The sequence below is a fragment of the Hyaena hyaena genome, unplaced genomic scaffold (genome assembly GCF_003009895.1).
Source record: "Hyaena hyaena isolate Hyena2069 unplaced genomic scaffold, ASM300989v1 scaffold_608, whole genome shotgun sequence".
Classification (NCBI taxonomy): domain Eukaryota; kingdom Metazoa; phylum Chordata; class Mammalia; order Carnivora; family Hyaenidae; genus Hyaena; species Hyaena hyaena.
Window position 1 is genome coordinate 233431 of NW_024081243.1, and position 20467 is coordinate 253897.

General features: G+C 40.4%; 1 protein-coding gene across 3 annotated transcripts in view; it reads left to right on the plus strand.

Annotated features, from left to right (window-relative positions):
* Positions 1–20467, plus strand: part of PTPRG (protein tyrosine phosphatase receptor type G) — a 705708-nt gene that overhangs the window by 176073 nt on the left and 509168 nt on the right. The window lies entirely within an intron of this gene.

A 20467-nucleotide genomic window follows, 5' to 3' on the forward strand; every position in this document is an offset into this window, starting at 1 on the left:
CCTGCTTTCCCCCCTCAATTTGCATTTATTTCTGAACTTTCCTTGTTAATGAGTTATTGTACCAAACTTGTAATTTCCCAAAAGACACAGACGTTTCTTTTCTGTCTTTCCAGTGGCTGTGATTTCAGAAAGCAGCAAATCGAAGGCTGGTCTTCAGCTGCTAAATGTCTGCTAAATATTACAAAGCATCACATATCAAAAAGATCTGTGATGCTTTAATCTAGAAAAATGCAACTTTATTTTCAAGTTGAATCTTGTTAGTTGAATGTATTTCAGCCCTCTGTAGTATTCTGCAGCTCTTTTCATTTTCACTTTTAAACTTTTAGCCTTCCAGCCAGTGAAGACAAAGCATTATTAAAAGTATGTTGAATATTACATTGCAGATAATCTCCTTACATTCTAAAGGGGAAATAAAAATGAAGCCCTGCAAGAATATATGGACCTTTCTGGATTATTCTTCAAAAGTATCATAGGTGGATTGTTATTTCCCAAAGAGATTTCGATGCTTAAAAATATATGGAAAATGTATTGTAGCCAATTAAGGAGGAATGGTTGAGGAAAATAGACAACCTGGGAAATTCTGGTGGCACTAAATAATTCAAATAATTTGTATGAAAAGGCTTGAAGGCATGGGATATTAGTATTAATAATAAATCTGTGTTTGTGCAGTGTCATTGCATATAGAAGTGAAAGGCATTATTTTCATAATGGTGCTCTGGTTTTAAATCCTGAATTTCCACCTGCAAATCCTGTTAAATTTATGTCAGCGTAAAATTTATAGGCTTGATCTTTAATTACACCTTATCTATTGGCTTTTTGCATCCTTTTGTCTATTGATAAATCTCCTGCCCCTACAGGGAGAATAGCCTATCTGTTTTGTTTTGCAAGGAACAGATAGTGATTCTGAAGTCTTCCATCACACCCAACTCCTTGTGATTAGAATTATCTAATTAGAACCTTTTTGTCACCATTTCTGATAAATGAAGGAAATTGCAAGATGAAGGCCAAAATTACGTGTATATATATAGCTTCTTGCCAAGAAACCTGAAGAAAATTTATCATTTTGTACCCTGTGGCTCCGATATCAGTTAGGAGGAGGTGTAAAGTGGCCTGCTATTTACAGTTCATCAATTTAGAATAATAATGCTGTTAGTCAGGAAATTGCTAGTTATATTCCCTCAGCATCTCTGATGGTAAGTGGCAGCGAAGAAACGAAAGACTTAAAACTTTCCCCATTACTCAGTTAAGAAGGGCTGTATGTGGTGCAGTCTTTGAAATGGAGCAATTGTTGGTACCCTTGGCTCTAGTGGATGTAATGAGTCTCCATTTTGCATTTCTGGAATGCATTTGGGAACTGCCTCTATCAGCAGAAGGGGGGATAGTTCAGTATCAGGCTTTTGGCACCTGTTTTCTGTAGGAAATTGAGACGGTCATTCTCTTTGGCTTTGTAGGTTATGTGTGGTCTCTTCCACTGTGGTGGAAAGGCAGCCATGGGTAATGCTAGATACAGTGGCTGGGTTTCCGTGAAAATTTACTTATGAACACTGAAATTTGAATTGTATATAATTTTCAGAAAATATTCTACTTCTTGTTGATTCCCCCCCCCCCCCCTCAATCATTTAAAGATAGAGGAGCCATTCTTACTTCACAGGCTGTATGAAGCCAGGCGGCCAGTTGGATAGAGTTGGATGGGTTCTGCAGGCTATAGTTTATCAACCCCTCTCCTGGTTGACTTTTTTCCTGGAGGGGATAGGAGAGTCCTATGAGGAATCCCCCAGGAGGATATAGAGTGGTTTGGAAGAACCAGTGAAGTTACTTTCTTAAGGGCGAAATGGAGAAAATACAAAATAAAAGAAGAAGCAAAGAATGAAATGAGACAGAGCTCAGTTGATGGTAGACAGTCCCCATGCTTTAACTAGTTCTTCCAGAAAATTCCATGGTGTCCGAGGTTGCTTCACACCAAACTGCTGGAATATCGATTTGCATGTCAATTAGGCTTTGGGTCCCTCATAGACACTTCTCAGCATCTGGCCAATAGACAAAGACAGGTCACTTTGGACACTTAAGACCAAGGCCCTGAAACCACAGCAGACCAGAGGTTGGCTCCGAGTTGCAGGCATACACACCTCTAGGAGGAAATGCTGCTTGAAAAGCGGGACTGCCCAAGGAAAGGTTCGTTGTTTGTAGAAAGAATTGTTTCTAAATTTAGCAAAAGTGAAGCAGGCCCTTTCTGAAAGATTGGTTTAATGGTCCAGAGTTTAATTTCATGCCTTTAATTCACAGATTTGTCTTACTTCCTTTTCAGATAATATCATTGGTGCTTTGGGGGTATGGTGTGTGAGACCATGAATTTTGAGGTCATGTAGACTATGGCTCAAATAGGAGTTTTATCTCCTCTGATATTTGTGTTTAATTTTAAAACTTTTATTTATTTTTGATTGAGAGAGAGAGACAGAGACAGAGCCTGAGGAGGGGAGGGGCAGAGAGAGAGGGAGACACAGAATCCAAAGTAGGCTCCAGGCTCTCAGTTGTCAGCATAGAGCCTGATGCGGGGGCCGAACCCACGAACCGTGAGATCATGACCTGAGCTGAAGTTGGAGGCTTCACCGACAGAGCCACCCAGGCGCCCCCCTATCTCCTAATATTTTTGTGACGTTAGGAGGGCATTTAATTTCTTGGCGATTCAGGTTCTCCATCTGTGAAATGGGAGTAATTAAGAGCACTTCCCTCATAGAGTTGTTTTGGGGATGAAATGAGTTATCTGTGAAAAGTAACATAGTCTGTTTATCCAGTACCTAATATTCCTGCTGTTTTGGATGGACATGATTATTAATTACATTTGCTGCTCTTGATGTTGTTAGTTGCAGTTGTCAGTGAGTAGCTGTGATGGGCAGTGCATGATCACTTCGTTATACTGAGTAAGCTAAATTGCATCATAATTATATTCCCGAAAACTCCCCATTTGGGATTTGGGAATGAGGGTTTAAACAAACTGTCCTCAAGCTACGCTACTCAAACCACTGCTGTTCTTGTGAATAAAGTTTTACTGAAACACAGCCACACCCATTCTTTTGGGTATGGTCTATGGCTGCTTAAGTGATGGGGTTGAATAGGTGCTCCAGCCCAACCCAAAGACCTAGGATATTTTTTTCTGGCCCTTGAGAGAAAAGGTTTACACTCCTGCTCACATTGAGATAGCTTGGGTTTTTGAGCAGATGTTAACCTGACTCATAAACAGAACTGTTCGGAGATTTGGAAAATGTCTCTTTTTAAATTTTTGTTTCCTCCTTTGCATTTCCCCTCGAGCTGGAATATCCTTAAACAGGTCTGGTTAGCATTCAGAAGGGAGTCTGGTGGAAAGGACCGGGGAGGAAGAAAGGGATGAGTGGAGAAGCATGTGCTACAGGAGATGATCAGGGAGACGGCTGGGTGCTGGTGCTTCCGGGGCCCCGTGCCCCTGGGTTCCTGAGTCCTGCTCCATAGGCTGCCTCTGTGTAGGCGGGTTTGGTGCCTGATGCTGACCCAGTTCTCCCGCTGAGCCCCCGTCACAGTCATTTTAGGAGACTGGGGGAAATTTTCGAGCTGTGGATATTGTCACAACAGTAGTCCGTTAGTATTAGTGTAACTTGCGCATTCGGACTAACCAACCTATTTCTGTTTGTCCGTTATCACTTTGGGTAATGTGCTCATCCTCGTTATATTTGAGATGCTAAAGTCTTTACCTCTGTAGGCTTCTCTGACAGTGTCACTGTGAACATCTAGCATAGTGGATGGTTCATTGAGGAGCCTGGAAATGGTCCCAATGGGATCCTCTGAAGATTGGTTCTCTCTCTGCTGTTTACTTTTATCTACTGTAAATAGGGGGTCATAATATCTGAGTCCAATGTGACAGTATCACGAATAAGAGGTAGGAAATGGAACGTAAATGTAAGATATTATTATTGTTAACTGTTAATAATAGCATTGTAAGTTCAAGATTACTTTCTATCTTTGGGTTTATTTTCCTTATTCCAAGAGAGGGACAGAAGGGGAAAGACCTCTTTATGTATTTCAGAATTCTGCTGGGGGAAAAAATCCCCCTAATAGATTGAATAAGAGGATCTCACTGAAAATATGAGAATAATCTCTGTTAGTTTTATTTGACTAAAACAGGTATTTTTCTGTGTTACATGAAGTGATGACAGCTCATGAATTTTGGAATTTGCCGGAATTTCTGTAATTATCACACAAATAGTAACAAATGCTAGATAGGTCATTGTTGCTGGAAAGGGAAATGAGAAACAAATCTGGAGCAAGTTCAAGGGGAAATTGGAGGCATTTTTATAAAGCTGTCTGTTTTTTCTCCCCCCGCTTAGAGACTTGGAGAAAAGCAGGTTGCGGTCTCTTCTCTAACCCTTGTCTGTCTTCCCCTGTTTGGCTTTCTGCAATTTGTATAATCCTTCTCTCATGTTCCTTCTGTGTAGAGTCTACAAATCAATACAAGGGGGACAGTTCTCCCTGTTCAAGGAATCCAAAACTGAGTTAAGTGATGACCAAACTTGCCTGCGTGGTGTCTGGTGGTGTGCTGAGCAGTGCCCAAGCAGGGCTGTTCTAAGAAGCGTTACAGCTGTGGCCAGGACATTGTCGGGGGAGGCTTCCAAGGTCCCTTTTCATTGTCCTGGGTTGCTGACTTACTCAGCTGTAAAATGGAGATAAAAAGAGGACATACCTTGCAGATCAGCTTTTTGAGGGTTAGCTGCAACATATGTGAGCACCTGGTGTAATTCTCGGCCTCCACTCCGGAGTGGGATACAGATTACCCATTTGCCTCTTAATTATATGCCACCCCACTGCATTCTTCCTATAAACATACTGTAGAATGCACGTACCTGTGAGGGCGTGCTGCATGGAGGTGGATGTTTCATTTCCCTAGCGAAATGTAGAATCCTTGAGGACAAGGGGTATGGTTTATAAGTCCTTATTTTGTTTTTTTCCTGCTGTGCATCTGGGTATCTCATTTTGTGCATGTTTGGTACCTATTTTTCAAGTGGGTGAACGGATGTACAGATAAATGAACTCCTGTCAGAGTCTGGGCTTGAAGACTCACTAAGGGGATCCTGCCTTGAAATTCAGATAAATTAGTGGGTGATTTACGAAAGGTTTCACCATTGGATCCTTTTACGTAATCAGCTCCCCTGGTGAACTTAAGATGTAATTAAATTCCTAAAATGTCATTTCCATGCCTCTTTTTCATAATGTCTACAAAGGGTAAAGCAAAACATACCTGCCTGTAGAAGTCTGCTCTTGTTGGGAGAATGGAAGCCACAGTAAAACCTCAGAGTTTGATATTAACATTGTATTGTGTGCTCTTCTCCTAAAGCCTCCTGTGGCGTTTCTGAAGGGAATCATTTCCTTAGAGACATTGCACTTGCAGTAGAGAACTTATTCAGTGGAACCACATGGTTGGCGAGCAATCAGTTTTGAGATTCATCCCCCCAAGACCCAGCCCAGCGTTCCCTCCACTTTCAAGCCTAGCCTGACCCCTTTCTTCCTTATCAGTCTACCTTTTTTTTTTAATTAAAAAAAAGTTTTATTGAGAGAGAGGGAGAGAATGAGCTGGGGAGAGGCCGAGATGAGGAAGAGAAAGAATCCCAAGCAGGCTCCACCCTGCCCGATGCGGGGCTCCATCTCACCAACCATGAGATCATGACCTGAGCTGAAATCATGAGTCGAATGGTTAGCTGGCTGAGCCACCCAGGTGTCCCAGTCTCCCTTAGATTTTTATAATTAATTTCTTTCTTTATAACTCCTTATCACTCTTATTAACTGTGGTAACTAGAAGATAGTTATTCATTAAACACACTTCTGATTGCTTACTGTATGCCAGATGTTGTGCTGTAATGGAAGGGGTCAGAGAAGCTCCCAGAATTGTTGCTGCCAGATCCCAGCCGCTAAAGATGGGCAGGTGTTTGCCAGGACATGAGGAGGCCTTGAAGCGTGAAATGACCTGGCAATGACTGGGGAAATGAAAGGAGCTCAGTAAGTGTAGAGCATATGGTAGAGTGGAGGCAGTTGAGGGAATAATGCAGAGTATTGGACCATGAAAAGTCTTAAAGTATTCTACTAGTGACCTAGAACATCTGTCCTCGAGTGATAGGGAAGCATTTAAGGGTTTCATGGTGGAAATGGAGTAAGTTGCTTTTTTAGTAGAATAGGGCCAGTGGTTGTAGGGTTAAGGATCCATCAGTGGTGGAAGAAGGCAGGATCAAAAAATGGGGAAGTTGTATTATCAGAGATTTGAGAGATAAAAGGAGAGAAGTCATGGGAATTCATTACCATTAGTATGTGGAAGATAATGCACACTAAATTGTCTAGGGTGGTCCGTGGGATGATTGAAGATGGCATTGCATTTAATTTACAATGAGTCCAGAGGAGTGATGGGTTGGTTGTGAAGGTAAAAAGTTGGACAATATTAAGATATGGTATAGTGTTTTGTATTAAGATAGGGTATAGTGTTCTGTCCATCCTTCTTGTACTCTTAAACCTTAGGCTGCTTGAACAGAAACTTTGTAATTAACCGTGGCATTTCCCTGTTCTTAGTTAAATGTTTCGGAAGAGGGGGGCCGCAAGGGCCGCAAGGTAGGGAGCACATTGTAGACAAACTATTTCTTCCTATAGGTACTCTTTTTTCTTTTGCACTTGATCTGTGATTACAAGTATAGATAGGGTGAGAAAAAAACACATATGGTCACACACTAATCAGGACTTTATGTATAAAAGAGAAAAATGTGCTAAGCCATATGCTTAGGATACCTTGAGCATTTTTCAATACTTGGCCGAGTTTGGCTTTTTCTCTCCGTCTCTCTCTCCCTCCACCCCCAATGTTTGAAAGAGACTGTTCTCATATCTTGAAGATGCCTTCTTTTTCTTTTCTTTCTTTTTTTTTTTTAACTTTCTTCTAATCTTTGCCATCTGAGTTTTAAAGTTTCTTGGCATCTTCTCCGTGGAGATGGTTTCACGAGTATTTGCCAAGTTCATGGATGCTGTTGTATGCTGTGAGAGGTCATTGGTAAATTCCGTAGGGTCCTTGTGACCCTTGGAAAAGCCTCTTAGGAAGATGAACTTTTGTTCAGTGCTGTGTTTGTATCAAGCAGTGTATATCAGTGATAAACAATTTCTTTTGTTGCTCTGGGCTCAGTGGAAGCCCAAGAGTGTGGGTTTTCGATTGATTCCGAAGGTAGGTTGGTGGAGCTGTTTTGGAGGGTTCTCTGGCAATATGTGTGAAAATGTTAAATATTTATAGTCTTTGATCCAGCACTTCTGTTTCTAGGAATTTGTCTTTTAGAAACACTTGTGCACATCCTCAATGTGGCATTGTGTTTAACAGACTAAGTAGTCATAAGTAGGGACTTGGGTAATTATAGTACATCCTTATGATGATACTAAACATCCACCAAAATGAAATAGGCAGAAGATACATTAGAATAATATGGGTAATGAGGTCCTATTAATGACTAGAGCTGAGAGGTCTGGAGACTATACACAGAAGTTAATTGTGGCTATTATTGAGAAATGAGGGATATTGCCTTTTTTACATTTACATCTATAATACTTTAATATCTTACAGAATTATATCTAGAATATTTTAATTTCTTATACCAGCACATTCATAGTATTTCCTAAAGTAATCCTTTTATTTTAGAATAGATGGCTGAATGGTATTAAATTTAGGCAGTTGCCTTTGTAACAATTTTGAGGAGAGAAAAAGAAAGGAAAAACTAAGAGGAAAGTCAGAAGAGAGGCAAAAGCTCTTTTGTCTCTTTAATTGGCTGTATCCAAATTTTTTAGGGAACATTCCACTGGCATTTCACATTTTATAAAATGCTGATATGAACTGTGCAGAAATTAATGAACTGATATTGACTCAGTTTGAAAAGGAACATCAAGATTTATTGAGCAAAGCAGTAAATATTGACCCAGGCAGGGATAAGGTCAATATTTGCTTTGATACAACATAAATCTTAATATTCAATAATCTATAAATTTAGTGTCTACAGAAGACATATCTAAAAGTATATATTTCTTCATATCTGTGATGGATCATAGTCAAGTGTCTTTTTTTCTGGTTATAAATTTGAAAGGATGATGTTCTCTCCTTTGAAACTAGCTTGTTGGGGGCAGAGGTGGGGGAGTGTGGCTTAGTGGAACGACATTATTATTTTAAAATTTCAAAGGGAAGATATTCCTAGCCTCATACATGCCTAAGAAAACCTCAAAAGCACTTATCTGAATGTGCTGTGTGATTTACTTAAAGGCTGGTCATCTTTTTTCTAACCGAATACGATGTACTCATTTATTATATCTGATTTGGTTCATAAAACCCACTACCCTGACTCTATAAAATAGGGAAATATTCTACCTTTCCCTTTGGATATTGGTAAGCTATGCTATGTGGAATTTTTCTTTTTGGCAGATAAAAAAAAGTCCCTGATACGTATAATATTGAGTAACGCTTTGTTGGCCGTTCTCATTGAAATGTTAAGTTGAACTGCACTCTATTCTTTTTCTTGTTGTCTCTTCTATGCACGGGGTAGGCCTGGTGGCAATATAAAAGGTAGACCTATCTTGCTGGATTGTCGCCTTCTATTACTGCCCACGTGTAGCTGGTATGAGTGTCTAACATGTGCTTAAAGATTGAATTCTCTCCCCATTTATTTAAATGCAAAAGGAAACTCAGTCCATAAGTTCAAGTGTAGTTAATCTGCATTTGAGCAGAAGTCTCCATGGTCCAAGTGTTGTCAGTCCACCTTCTGTATTGTGTTAGCCTTCAGCCATTTCTTAAGTGATCCTGAAATTAACCACACCTCCACCTTTCAGCTGGTAATCTCCTATGACCCTGTTTGAAACCAGTAGCATCAAGGGTAGTATATATTCTTGGTTATCTTTCTTGCTACTAAAACTTAACCTGTCTTCTGTTTCATTTATATTTACCCCATTTTCTATCATGTGGCTAAAGTGACTTTGTTTAGTGCTATGTATGTAACATGGAGCGTTACGTTCTTGCAGCATACTTTGTAGTAACTTGAGGAATTGTTACTTTTCATTAATATTACTGTAATGTGTAATAAATAATGTCTTCCCTGAGTGTAGTATTGAATGTGATTTTATGTCATGTGAGCAATGACTCTACTGCTATATAAGAACCTGACATTTAACATAATAAAGTTGTTTCTTCTTGAGTTGTTTATCAAGGAGAAACCCATAGCTTGGTGCTAATAGGTCTTCAGTTAGTTACCAGTATCTCTTCTTAACAGAGATAGGTCTTGTCCAGTGCCTTCAGCTGGAGAAGAGTATTTTAGAATTTGATCTTGTGGCTTTTATCATTTCCTGGTACCCTTTATATTTGGCAGGCCGTGCTAATTTTCCATTGTGGTTTGTTAAATTTCCCATTAATTAATATATTTAAGATTTTATAAAACGTGAACCAGGTTGAATAAAAATTGAAACTTAGCATTTATACAATTGGTGTTCCAATATGGCAAAATAAATCTTCTTCCCTGAGAGAGATTACTCCCATCACGGTAGAATTGAAAGCCTCTCAGTGTATGCCATGCAATCAGCCTTTATCTGTGATGTGAAAAATCACAGAGGGTAGGGAGTTTCTGTAAATTGGCTTAAAACTTACAGAAACTATTTAGTGGCCTAATTTATTTATTTATTTTTAATTTTTTTTAATGTTTTATTTATTTCTAGGAGAGAGAGAGACAGCGTGAGCAGGGGAGGGTCAGAGAGAGAGGGAGTCACAGACTGGAACAGGCTCCAGGCTCTGAGCTGGCAGTCAGCACAGAGCCCGACGCGGGGCTCGAACCCACGAACCGCGAGATCATGACCTAAACGAAAGTCGGAAGCTTAACCGACTAACCCACCCAGGCACCCCAGTGGCCTAATTTAAAAAGTATGGCTCACTGTATGTCCGATTTCTAGTATAGGCATGTAGATGATTAAAAGTCTTAAAATACACGTCGGGGTCAAGCCTCCTGAATTTCTCCTCCATAGCCTTTTCAGCCCCCTGTTTTGAGACCTCCCCAGGATCAAACAGTGGACCTCTGTACCCATTCTCCATTGTTACTGGTTATTGCCTCTGGTTTATTAAATATTTTAGATCGATGGAGAGAATTTCATTTTGCAAGGGTGGGATGTGGCGGGGTATGTATTATGCTTTTCAGCCCACTTAGTGAATTTAGTTGATTTTGACATCTTTCCTGGGCTTGGGAAGGGAAGCCAGTTGATCCAGATTTCCTGTTTGTGTTAATCTACGTTTTCCCAGTTGGAAGGCCATTCTCTGGGAGGAAAAGAGCTTCTTCTCGAAGCTGCATGAAACTTCGCTACTCCCAAAGGTATCGTTTAGTTGCCCTGCCCCGATTAGTGTTGGCCTCTTTCCCCGCTGGAACCCATTTTCCTCTGTCCCACCCTTACCCCAGTTCCAAGCGTGAGGACAGTGTTCTTCCTTCCGGCAGGGTGTGCATGCCATTAGGACATTTGCATAGTGACTGGTTGTTGAGGAAGTTGAGCAGGAAAATGAAACATGAACTTCTTCTAGGCTGTTTGATTGGTATCCACAAAGATGAGAGAAGCCATTTGTAGCATGTTTCTGCTTCTGGGGCTCACTGTGATAATGGAGGTGTTTTCTCCTCACTGTTGTGAAATACATAGTCCACGCTCTTCTGGGGAATGGTTTTGACACTTTTTGAAGTCCTGTGGCTTTTACATTCTTCTACCACTTCTTAATGAGCTATCTTGTAACATCCTTTTCATCTAGAGATTGCCTTTTCTCTCACCATCCACTAGGGTGTGAAAAGGAAGTTTCGACACTCAGGGCCGCTTGGACCACACATTTGCTATGTCAGAAAGAACTAGTCAAGATTTGCCTTCCTTTATGTTATGAGTATTCCTGGGTACTGGTGGTATTACCAAGATTTTTCTTCCGTAGTCACACACAAGTCATTTCTGGGAGCACGTCTGCCTATCAAGATTTGTTTTTGCCTCCATTTCCGTGTCTTAGCCTCTGGAAAAGACCTCCTGACTCTCTGGGCTTAATATAAGGGAAATTTATGATCTAACATAGCCCTCTAGAGGCAGGGGACCACCAGGCAGTATCTTTTACTCTGGCATCTTTAAAGTGAACTCCGTGTTGTTCATACTTTACCATCGATGGGCTTGTTCCTTAGAATCACTTATCTCATGGCTTTATTTATTTATTTATTTTTAAAATTTTTAATGTTTTATTTATTTCTGAGAGAGAGACACAGCATGAGCAGGGGAGGGTGAGAGAGAGAGAGAGAGAGAGAGAGAGAGATACAGAATCTGAAGCAAGCTCCAGACTCTGAGCTAGCTGTCAGCACAGAGCCTGACTTGGGGCTCGAACCCACTAACCTGAAATCATGACCTGAGTCGAAGTCAGAGGCTTAACCGACTGAGTCACCCAAGCGCCCCACTTATCTCATGGCTTTAATATAGCTTCAGCAGTTCCTGAAGTCACATGCTGAGGTATAAAGGCCAGAGAAAGAAGAGGAGGTATCTTTTTCTTGCATCTCTAGTTAAAGTGCCAGTAACATGTTCCTCTAAGCACCCTGTCCCTGGCCAATCACCCCTTCTCTCTCATTGGTCAGACTGGATCACATGTTCATGCTTAATCCAGTCACTAGCAAGAGACTTAGGCCCATCAGGATCTACCCAAGAATGGGGGTGGGGGGGTGGGGGCGGGGAAATGCTGGCTGTTGGCAGAGTAGCCCCTGGTGCTTGCTACCCTCTTTACCTTTCCAGATCTTTAAAGCTAAGCAACCATGTGGCGCTAAGAAAGGGAAGAAATTGTAAGAAAGACATTTCTTTACGTTTGAAGTGAAAATGTGATTTTAGATGCCTGACCTGGTTGCAAATAAAATAGTAGAGTTTCATGAATTTAGGGAACTTTACAGTATTCAGGGTTGCACTCTCCAGTTCTGTCACCACTGGGGATACATGGCTACTTACATTTCAATTCAGTAAAGCTAGATTTCGAGGTCTCAGTAGGCACAAGTGGCTAATGACTACCCTTTCACGGCAGCTATATAGAATTTCTCCATCCTTGTAGAAGGCCCTATTGGACAGTCCTGTTCAGAAGATTTAGACATTATAGAGAAGCCAGCAGGTACATTGACTGAGTACAGACTGCCTCAGGTACTGGGCATATTGCTCTGTCTTTTTTTTCTGTTTTAATATAATTTATTGTCAATTTGGTTTCCCTATAACACCCAGTCCTCATCCCAACAAGTGCCCTCCTCAGTGCCCATCACCCACTTTCCCCTCCATATTGCTCTGTCTTAATTGATGTTCAAACCAGCAATCTGAGATACTGCCTTTCTTTTTCTTTCCAGAAAGGAAAACCTTGGTGGGGAAGTGGTTTCCTAGGGAGCAAGTTAGAGACCTCCCCTGAGCAGTGACACCTGCCTGTCTGTCCCCCTTCCCCAGGGTGTGAGTCACTGGAGCCACACTTGGAAATGAGACAACCTTATACATGCAGACGTTCTCTTAAATGCAAAGCGTTAGGTAGAGATGCTGATTTAAGATCTTCCTGAAAAACTTGTATACACGCCTAAGTATACAAGCTTCTCAACAGAAAGTCGGCTTGGAGGTCCCCCCCTTCCCTTTAGGGGTCTTGCGGAATTGTACTGTTTTAGGACCTAAGCATTATTTTTGCTAAGGTTCTATGATTTTGGCTAAAGAAATCAAGGACTTTTAGTGCATATTGCGCGCGCGCATCTGTGTCTTCCTTCCTCTAGTCCTCAATTCATTGAGGCTCCTGAAAGAGTAGGTATCAAACACTCGCCATGAGGCCGACTGAGTTCTAGGAACTGGAAATACAACAGAGAACGAAAGAAACAAATGCCAAAATGCCACTCCTACCAGGTGGAGGCTGACGAGGAGGGATACACAACATAATAGGTTATCTCATCAAATAATGCTATAAAAAATAGTAAAGTGAGGCAGTTGAGGGTGATGAAGGGCAGAGAGGTGGTATTTCAAAAGGAGAAGGTAGAGAAGGCTTCTCTGGTAAGATAGTATTTGAGGAGAGACTTGAGGATAATGAGGGGAAAGCCTGTGGATGTGCAGGCAGGCATTACGGGTGAGGTGGTGAAGGGAGACAGTAAAACTCATTAAGGTGAAATGCTGGACCTAAAATAACTGTGCTGATTTCAGTTGAGGCCTTATTCTAGCATCTAGACTCTCGATTGGCCCAGGTTGCTGTACGATGTCTGCAATGCCCAGAATGGCTTCCGCCACAAAGAATCATCTGGCCCCAAATGTCAGTAGTGCCAAGACTGAGAAACCCCTTGCCTGGGGCTCACCGGAGCTCATTGCTTTTACACACAGCGCTGCCATGATTGACGAGAATGCCACTTTCTAGTTAGTTGTTGACCCAAATCCTCAAATCTGGACAACTGAGCCAGGCTTCTGTGGTAAGAACGCAACAGGGTGAGTCGTGAAGGGTGGCTGTGGGATTACAGAGTCTAGTGAGGGGCCTGGTGTTCAGTCTTCTTTGGGGACTGGAGAGGAGAAATGGAAAGCTCGGCAAGTTGACCATTCTAGGAGTCGATGCATAAAATTGTAAAGGAATGAATCACAACAGTGGTTGTGGTGAAAAGCCCTCCTCTCATGTCTTGTGAAGAAGGCAGTGAATGATAGCCACACCGCAGCACAGAGGTGGTGAGATTGCTTCTATTATTATTGTTTTATTTTTGAGGTCCCTGGTGACTACTCCATGTGTCAACCCTTTGATCTAAGAGGCTGCTATGAAATATTATCTGTCTTCGTCTTGCTAACCAGGAAGGACCTTCCAGAATGGCTGATCAAGCCACTGCCGCACCTTGAGAAAATTTATAGTTATCCGGTGTGAAACTTGACAAGTCACTTCAGTGCTGGGCAGGGCATAGCACACGTTCTTAAGTGATCACTTTTACCAGAGGGAGTGGGAAGGAAAATAGCACTCTGAATGATGACTGACAGGTCATGATGATCCAACTTTTGTCAAGTGTCAGCAGCTTAATATTTGATATGAATTATAATAATGTTATAATGGCCATAGATTCCTCATCTTCTGTGTATGGATTAAGCAAAAATTACATTGTATGTGGGAGGGGGTATATAAATGCATGTATATTTGCGTAGACAAATCATGGTACCCTGAGCTTTCTACGGAGCGGGTGTCTATTATGAGCTTGCTCTGTCCCACGCCCTCTTATGCATGTTTAGATATAAAGACAGATTTATAGGGTCACTGCCCCAGGAGCTCAACGTTTTTTCTCCTTTCTCTTTTGAAAATGAATTACCCGTGTTAGTGACACCCACGGTTAAACATACCAAGAGGTAATATATTTATTCGGATGCTCCCATGGTCCTGTGGTTGGTCTGTTGAGAGTTTGAAAAGTTGTGGGATCACTTTTATGTCGGGCTGGGCCAGAAGTAGTTTTCTTTAAATTGGAACGATAGCACCGAATTAAAGTATTGACATATCCATTTCAATTATGTTCAGGTGTGTGTTGCTCTAGTTCCCTTAGTCCCCACAGTTTGAAGCTCAAGTCCAGAAGCCTGTTGTTGATGGTGAAGGTAATGTGAGAAGCACTGATCTGTCCAGAGAAAGTGTAGAATTATTGTAGCTTCTTTTTCCTCCCTTGGATTCTTTTTCACACACCCAGCTAATTCCAAAGGACTCTTCTCAGTCATTGATATTGACAAAAGACTTTACTTTTAGAGTGTTTAATTTTTTTCTCTTAGATTTTGAGTCTAACATTTCTGATTGATTCCATATTTTATGGGTCTCCATCTGCACATGAAATGGAGTAGATTTGGGAGTTTAAATCTCTCTGGTAACAATACAAACTGTGTTATAAAAGGGAAAGTATGTTTCTATCACAAATATATTATTTAGTGCCGTTATTATACTGAAATATGTTTTCCTAATTAAAAATACTTGATATAAGATATTTTTAAAATAAGTGACTCATTTTTAAAATAAGTGACTTAGAATAAAAGAATTGCCATTTTTTTAGCCACACTTTTTTTTTAATAAGTATTTTTTAGTGTTGAGAAACTTACACTGTGTTCTTTTACTCTATCTCCTGGTGGCTTATTCTAACACATAATAATTTCACTGAAGTCAATAATTTCTCCTAATTTTCCCTCAGGTAGACAACCCCAAAATATATAGATTCTCATTTAAGTAATTTGTCTAAAGATTGTTTCACTGAGTGCTGCACTTTGCACAATATATTTCACAGGATATTAAGAGCATTTAAAGTATTCTTTCATATTAATTGCTTGGCATTTAGATGGTTTAAGTTACTTTAATAAATTAGGCACAGCTATAATATAAAGAATATGAAGTACAGACTTACAGAGTTCAAAGACACTTGACTGAGTTGTTGAATGCTTAAAATACAAGTTCAGGTGAATATTTGGTATCTGATTTTGAGGCCTCATTATAGAACAGAATAGATTTATGCATTGGGAGGACAGGAAGTATAATAATTAGACATATATTAATTGATTTCAGATTTTTGTCTGTAAAATACTAGTCATAAATATGGTTATTAGGATCCATGTTTATAGTCTTGGAATTTGATTCAAAGAGTGAGTTATTCATCAAAAAAAGACACTCGTCCTACCATTTGTCACAACGAATTGTGAATTTATATCTCTGTAACTCATAGGTGTGATGTATGTCTTTTTTTGGTAGGGACGTTTACTACAGGAATTAATTTTAGACGTTGGGGGACTTTTATGGCCATTTTGACTGTTACTTAAAGATTTAAACAACTTTACTGGTATTTTGGTGTTAGCCTTTGGGAGTCGAGTTTCTGTGAGCAAAAAGATTATCACTAGAACAAAATTGTTGGAGGATCTCTGTGTTTACCTCAGAACCGAGTCTCAGGGTTAGAAGTCCTTGTCAAAGGGCTGATAGGTAAAGATGGCTGTTCAGAAAGCATTGCTCTGAAGTCTCTGCCTGGAACATGAATTGAGTGAGTTGTTAATGGGCTTCGTTTGGTAGAAGAGTCCTGTGGCCAAGGAAGATGGGGGATTGCTGAGGGAAACACAGTGATGCAAGTTTTCTTATTGCAGGACTTATCAGAAACTTTAATATCCCACTCTTGGGTGCTTCACAGTGCACTCAGAAGAGAGGTGGGGGGGGGTGTGGTAGATTAGGTAGGAGATTGGTTCTTGGGAGCTGGATCTTCTGTTACTATTTCCTAACAGCTTTGAAAGGGCTATGCTGGTATTCTCGAGTATGGTTACAGGGAAATTTCAGTCGGAGAGGATGAGTTTCACATGATTCATACATCTACTGGGAAGTGCAGAGATATGCTTGATTAAAAGGAAAGCCATGCCCATGTACATCAGAAATATTTTCCTCTTTGCTCCTTACTTAGTGGAAATGGAACATTTGTGTCTAAGAGAATTCCTTGGAGGATGAATTGCCATTTAGTTTAATGTGATGAAAATACATATTCAAGTCACTGAAAATGAAAATATTTACAAGACATGACCACATTTAAATTTATGGACATGTGCTTTTGTATAATACCTGCCTTAAGAGGGTGATGATGTATGGGAGTGTGGGATGGTTTTATTTCATATTGAATTTGGGAATAATAGAATTGTCACCAACAAGTGAGTAGATGACAGGAACAAACCCCGTAAGAAGGGAATTCGCAGTAACATGGAATTAAAGATTTGTGTCACACCAGACTACATGTTATTGGGCCTTAGGTACCCGGGAAGTTTGAAGTTTGGAAATTAACTTTTCAGAGGAAAGAAGGGATGGGTAGTGTGGAGAGAGAGAAAAGAAGTGGGGATTGAGAGGATCGAGAGAAGCAAGAAGGGTGTCATGATTCTCTCATTGTTCTTTTGTCTTCCCTAAGTGTGAAGAGTAACACATCCCCCATTGAGAACTCAAAACATACTTCGAGACATTGCCACATGCCCCTGGGGAGCAGGCAGAGCAAAATCGCTCTTGGTTGAGAGTGTGTAAGACATACTAATAATGGGTAGTAACGGTGTGCAATTGTGTAGATTATTAGATGGCCAAGTGGGCCATGATGCCTGACCTGTAGAATTTATTTGGGTCGCTGTCAAAGGTTCCCTCTTGCAAGTAGGGCGATTTTAAGTGTTTCTTCCCATTTGTTATAACAAATGGGGTGGCATGGATTTTATTTCCCTTTGATTTGTGCTCTGTCAGCCCTGGAGAGCATGGATGAAGTTGACTGTAACTCAGATTGAAGATGAAGAACAGTACCGAGTTGGCTTGTTAATGGCATATATGTTTGCCTCTGCTTTGTACAATTTATTGTTAAAGATTAATATTTAGGGATGAATGATTGCGTGTGTTTTTAGACCATGTCCCACCTTAGCAGGGTTATAGCTCTAGCACTTCATCTCACATTTGCCAGTATGAGGAATTAAAGATGCTGCCTGAATTAAATCACAACAGTAGACAAGGTCATAATGTTAATTATCTGAATATGTTAGCCTGCAGAATATATATGTACACATACAGACATACCATATATACATACACGTGTGCACGCGCACACACAGTTTTTTATGTCTGGGGGTGTGGAGGACTCATCTTTGAATGATTTTCTTAACTTTGCATACACTTCCCCCCCACCCCCTAGGCATTCAGTCTCATTTCATTCAGATCATCTCTAATTTCTGGGGAAATGGCTTCATAAAGTATTTAAAATGAGCCGTGATTTGAGATCTTCTTTTAAAAAAATGGAAATTGCATTTATCCAGGTTAGAATTTTATCTAGAATTATAGCTTAATAACTCCTCAATATTATTTTCAAATTCATATTTAATGCAGTTAAAAGTTGGCTTGTTAAACTTCAGAGCAGAAAGCAATCTTTGTCAAACTTTTCCTTTGCCTGCCAAGGGATGTTTTTTTTCCCTTGGCATGGATGACCGTGTCCTTTGTCACACCTCTTTTTACCTTCTACCCTTGTGTCCTGGGCTTTTAAATTCTCTTGGGCAGGCCTTTTACCTCTTTCCTCTTTATCTCCCACTGGACCTAGAAAACTTATCCCCACCTCTGTCTCATGTTTCTCTCCTGGGGCAGCTGCATCTCACATTGGCCATGGCCTCCTTTATTTCTCCAACTTTTTGTGTTTCATGTTTGGGGAGGTTGAGGAGGTGGAGGGAGTGGAGTTCAATGAAAGAAAAGTGGACTCTTATCTCTTTCACACTGTACAATGCCTTAAGAAAAAAAAAACAGAACAAGAGAATGAGAGAACAAGAGAAAATAAGATGCATTATGCTGAAACTTTGACACTTGATCATAATGAAGCTTTTAGTTCTCATAATGTTGAGTGGAGGCTGGAAAATCTGCCAAACCTCTTACTCTGCGTTCAAGCTCATGTTTGCTCTGACACCTAAGAGGGGAGAAAATAAAGGGTTGTGGGAACTTGAGCACTTTATCTTTTTCTTTTCATTTTTCAGAAACTTTCTATGTCAGTTGAAAGGCGTATTAATTTCATATTCTGGTAGTCATCTGAGTTTCATTGATACCATATAAGCTGACCTTTACATGTGACTTCTGTCTCTGTGTTAACTCACATTTAAAGATCATTTGGATGCCGAGGGTTATTGCTTGAATCCATCGGCTTCTCTCATAACTTATTTTGTTTTGCAGTTTAATTACTCTGGAGAGGATATATAAACCCAATACCAAAAACAATTATTGTCCCTGCACAACTCATTTTTCATACTTTGGCTTTAGTGTGTTCCTATTCCAGTGAAACTTTTGGAACAATGTTAAAATGGTGTCCCTTCTTCCCTGTCGTCCTTTTTTCCTTTGCTGAAACATGGTAAGGTTGTGCAGATATGAAAATCATGGTAACTGTTCTAACTCTTATTCACATACACACGTGCGCACACACACAGCATTTTCTTTGTGAAAGCCATTTGCGTTTTTGCTAACATTATTCTCTTAACAGTGTTGAGCAGATACTCATCTGAGTCCATACATAAAGATATCATGTATTTTAATAACACATTTCATTCCACAGTATAGATAAAGATGTGCCATGTTACTTAAACATTTCCTTAATAATGGACATTTGCATCGTGTCTAGATTTTGGACACTCCCAAAGGACTTCACAGTTCACCCTTAGGTGCTTGTGCTTTTATTTTTGTTAAAGAGATCATCCAAAATAAGGCTGTGAGATCAAGGAATATGGTGTCATTCTTCCCATGCACTTCCGTACAGGGCTTTCAGATTTGATTATTTCTCTATCCCCAAGAATGGGAGAAACGAATGGAACAACCCCATTATGTATAGACTGAAAATAAGTGAATTGATCAACCGTGGAAGGATTTCTTGTACAGGCAAAGACAACACTTAAAACATCAGATGTTGGTTTGCTGAGCTTAAATGGAAACCATGCGGGTGCGTATCTTAACAAATGTGTATGGTGGGGGCTGGTGGAGGGTTAGGGTGTGACAGGATTGTGTTTGGGGAAAATTAATCTGTTCTGTAAAGTCTTAGGGAGGATTTCTGGATAAATGGAGTCATGTGGAAACTATTCCAAAAAAGAGCGACAGTTACTCTAACAATTACTTAAAATTAGAGACTGAGGCGATGGAAGTTTACTGGATACAGTAGTTAAGACGTTTACTGGATGCCAGAGTTTTCCTTGCCCTGGTATATATTATTTATAGGTTTAAGAAAAGGAGGGAGGCAGAGAGCAGACCCATACCTAACTGTTGACCGGTGATAGCAAAGTAGAAGACTGCCCTGTGACAGAAAGTTAGAGGGACACTGGTCTTTTTGATACGTGTGGCCAAAATGAGATACTTTGACAATGGTTAGTGGATAAGTAATACTTTATGGGATGCATCCTTTGTCTAAAAATATTTTAGGCGAATAATTTCTTTTCACGTCTCCCATCCGTCCTGAGATGAAGGTACGGCTATTATTGTTATTTATAGGTGTGAAAATCAAGGTACTTAGAGCTAAGTAAGTTGCCTTTGGCTCACTGCCGTATGGTGAGATCCCAGAAAAGGGTCTGGTACATAGCATGTAGTTAATAAAACTTTGTTCCCTTACTAAAAATACTTCATAGCTTCTCTACTTGTCTCTTTGTCTGTCCATCCCAGGCTTTGAGATTCTCAAAGAGATTGGAATCCTCCCCCCAAATGTGAGCACACAGAACACAGCAGAACATGGCACTGAAGGAAGATTTAAAAACAAGAACAAAAACACAAAACTAGTTAATCCACTAGGGCAAAGTCTAGATTAGTTTGGTGACCCAGAGGTCTCTGTAGCCAGAGATCTTCATGCTTGCCTGGCTGGTGCCCTGGGTAAAGGGTGCCCAGGACCAGACTGCCGGGCTATTCATTTGTATGGTTCAGCTAATCATTTTTGCAGAAGAGAGGACGGCTATAAATACT